The sequence below is a fragment of the Oreochromis niloticus genome, linkage group LG11, assembly GCF_001858045.2.
Source record: "Oreochromis niloticus isolate F11D_XX linkage group LG11, O_niloticus_UMD_NMBU, whole genome shotgun sequence".
Taxonomy (NCBI): domain Eukaryota; kingdom Metazoa; phylum Chordata; class Actinopteri; order Cichliformes; family Cichlidae; genus Oreochromis; species Oreochromis niloticus.
In genome coordinates, this window is record NC_031976.2 from 11,770,334 (window position 1) to 11,774,420 (window position 4,087).

Sequence of the window (4,087 nt, forward strand, 5' to 3'; positions counted from 1 at the left end):
GGCGAGGGACAGACGGTGGTGCCGCTGAGAGCGGTCGTCATCCAGACGCAGCTCCTGGAGCAAGTGGTGAAACTCACCAAACTGCTCACGCTTGTGGAGGACCTGATGGACCCAGGTACGGTGAGGAGGTGCTTTACGCCGCTGCTCTGCTCTCCACAGTTAATAGAGAAGGGAGACTCTTCAAACGCTAGATCGACAGCTGCCATCTTGCTAACATACTGTCTGGCACTACTTCCTCCCACACTTCCGCTTCACATGCGTTAAAGTTGCATATTTTAAAGCGCGACCAGTTCGCTTTGGACGTGCTTCGAGGTGCGAATGTGCACGCGACTAGCTAGGGGCGTCTGGTGCTTTTTGGTTGCCTCTGATTGGTCGGTGTGAACGCACCGTTAGGGTTTGGTTCTTGTGTTTAGTGTTTTATTATTTCTACCTGTGTTCTCTCCCCTGCACTGTTCGTGCCCCTGAGTTTGTGTTGTAGTACAGTTTGTGAATTTCCCGTTTTACTTTGAAGGCCCTGTATCATGTTAGTGTGTTCTGTTTTACTTCCTTGTCTTGTCTAATTAGGTTCAGCTGTGTTCCCCTCTGGTGTGTCATTCCCTCGTTACCTTGTGTGTATTTATAGTGTGTGCCTGCCTGTGTTCCTTGTCGTGGCGTCTGTGTAACCTAGTGTAATTTCTGCGTCTCTCTGCTCAGCATTCTCCGTGACATTTCTGCTCTTCGTCCCGTGTTTGTGTGCTTTCAGGTTTGTTCTTTAGTTGTTCCCAGTTTAGGTTATGTTTTGGTTTTGCCCTCGCTTTTGTTGTGTACACCGTCTGCATCACAGCTAGTGCCAGCATTTTGGGTCCTCATTCTCAATATACCACACGACTGCTGCCACAGCCGTGACAGAGTCTGACCACTGCATAAAGCCTTCTCCAGCACATCCCAAATATTCTCAATGGGGTTAAGGTCTGGACTCTGTGGTGGCCAATCCATGTGTGAAAATGATGTCTCATGCTCCCAGAACCACTCATTCACAATTTGAGCCCTATGAATCCTGGCATTGTCGATTTGGAATATGCCCGTGCCATCAGGGAAGAAAAAAACCCATTGATGGAATAACCTGGTCATTCAGTATAGTCAGGTAGTCAGCTGACCTCATTCTTGAAGCACATACTGTTGCTGAATCTAGACTTGAGCAACTGCAGCAACCCCAGATTGTAGCACTGCCCCCACAGACTTGTACAGTAGGCATGATGGGTGCATCACTTCATCTGCCTCTCTTCGTACCCTGTTGCGCCCATCACTCTGGAACAGGGTAAATCTGGACTCATCAGACCACATGACCTTCTTCCATTGATCCACAGTCCAATCTTTATGCTCCCTAGCAAATTGAAGCCTTTTTTCCCCGGTTTGCCTCACTGATTAGTGTTTTTTTTTTTTGCGGCTACACAGCTGTTCAGTCCCAATCTGTTGAGTTCCTTTGGCATTGCGTCTGTGGAAATGCTCTTATTTTCACTATTAAACATAGCCCTGAGTTCTACTGTTGTTTTTCTTCAATTTGATTTCACCAAACATTTAAGTGATTGCTGATCACACTCAATTTTTCCGGCCACGTTTCTTCCTTGAAGACAATGGGTCCCCACCAGTGTTGGTCAAGTTACTTGAAAAAAGTAATCAGTTACTAATTACTGATTACTTCCCCCCAAAAGTAATCCCGTTACTTTACTGATTACTTATTTTCAAAAGTAATCAATTACTTAGTTACTTTTTAAAAACACGATTTACAACCTGAATAGGCGATAAAGCGATAGATCTTTCAGCCCAATTCTACTTTTTCTGCATAATTCATCATACAAAATGTAATCAAATGGAAAAGTCTCTTTTTAAAACTTGTTTTATTAGTTTTAATCTTTTAACTTTATGCATCAAGCAAAAATTAAATTATATGCAACATTCTCTGACTGGAAGAAATTTGTTTAACATTTAAACCTATTTTCTGCACATTCCAGCACATAAAATAAAATATTTTATTGTGTTTACACTCACTCTTTCAAATAGATGCAAGTAAAACACAGCAGAAAATAAATAAAATCAAAGACTAGCGGTCCTGTTGCTCTATTTTCACCTGTAAAGCAGGACTGGGGTAGGCGGAGGTTTACCCTGGTGCAGGTGTGCTGCAGCGGTCAGTGGAAGAATCCGCGAGTTTCTCTGTGAATTTCACATTACGTCGTAGTACACTCGGTGCTTGCTTGGAAGTTTAGGGTTTTTTCGCTGTAAAAAGAAGTTTTCTTCCCACCCACAACGGACACTAATGTTTTTGTCACTTTTTATGGAATCAAACTCAAAATAAGGTCAGTACTTCCACGCTTTAAACGCTGCATGCTACACTCTGTCCCGCACTCGATATATTATGATCTGCAGACAGCTGTTGTCACGAACGTCGCACTCGCTTACGTCACTGTCATGAGACGTTCTCGCAAAAAATCACGGTTTTAGTAACGCAGTAACGCAGCGTTCCTACGTGAAAGTAACGTCCTTATGAAGGAGGGAAATGCTCAGGAGATCCACTGTCTAGGTGTGGATCCACTGAGGGTGATGGAGGAGTCGCTCAAGGCAGTCACAGCAGCAGGATGTAGCAGACAAGTTGGAACTTGTCTGCTACAAAAAGTAATCAGATTACGCGTTACTGTAATCAGATTACAGTAACGCGTTACAAGTAACGCGTTACTGCCCATCTCTGGTCCCCACTATCCTTCCAATTTTAGGAGTTTCTGCAATCTCCTTAGATGTTTCCTCTGCTTGATGCATGCCAATGACTTGACCCTTTCCAAACACTAACATCTTTTCCACGACCACGAGATGCGTCTTTCGACATGGTTGTTTATGAAATGAGAAGCAACTCATTGCACCAGTTGGGGTTAAACAGCTTGTTGCCAGCTGAAAGATAATCGCCCATGCAGTAATTATCCAATAGGAGGGCTCGTACCTATTTGCTTAGTTAAATCCAGGTGGTTACCTTTTTTTGGCCAGGCAGTGTAATTACAGTTTTTAAAACTAATTTGCAGACTTACGGACACATCACATTTAAAAATCAAAAATCAAAAAATGTGGTAGTGCAGTATATGAACAGTCGATTACCAGATACCTTAATGACCTCCACAGACTGCTGTGTGCAGTTATTACCTCATTGATTTGTTAAAAAAAAGTGCAAAGATGTGTGAGAGATGAATTGAGAAAGGAAGTGGGCCCTGCTCAGGCTGCTGTGGGGCTTCTGTGGGAACAGCAGGAAGAAGAAGAAGAATCACACATGCTTGGAGTTGAATTTTCACAAACTTATAATGAAAGATACTTTCCATTTTTTCCTTTATACACAATTACAGCTCAGAATGTTGCCTGCTCTATTACGTGCTAACATTCACAACATTCATTCATATTCAAGTGACTGACTTTGATGTGCCGTCACAGAACTGTCACCACTCTGTTTTCGTGTGCAGAACACAAGAAGGACCAATGCAATATAACACAACATGGTTATATAACCTTAAGTAATAATTTGGTACACCTCTGTTGTTCACATTGAAAACATGTTGAATGATCAGACAACTCAATGAATTTAATGTAATGAATGAAATACTCATTGGTGATATTGTTTGACTGATTGTTACGCAGTTTCATTAACCTAAGTTTCATCTGTTGTTGGATTAAGAGAGATCATCCTTAAGCTGCACTTGAGGACAGTATGAATGAAACTGATAACATGCTTCCTGGTTGGAGGCTCATCGAATACACAAGAATATTGTAGCTCTCTGTTGGAGTCAGTTTTTCACTTTCTATTCTAACAGTTTTCTGCATGATTACAGCAAGTACACCTATGTCACACATATGAAATAAGAATTTCAGCTAAAATTTCTCTTTATTAAAAAATGGTGGCATGTGTTATCATACAGGATGAAAATGTGTTGATATAGACCAGAGGGTATCTGCTGGTCTCTTAGCTGAGATTTATCCATCCAGTCTCATTTAAAGTCTTGAACTCGGTTGATCTGCTATAGTAAGAGTATACGTCATTTTGAAAAAGGTATTAAAAAAAATACAAAATGACCAG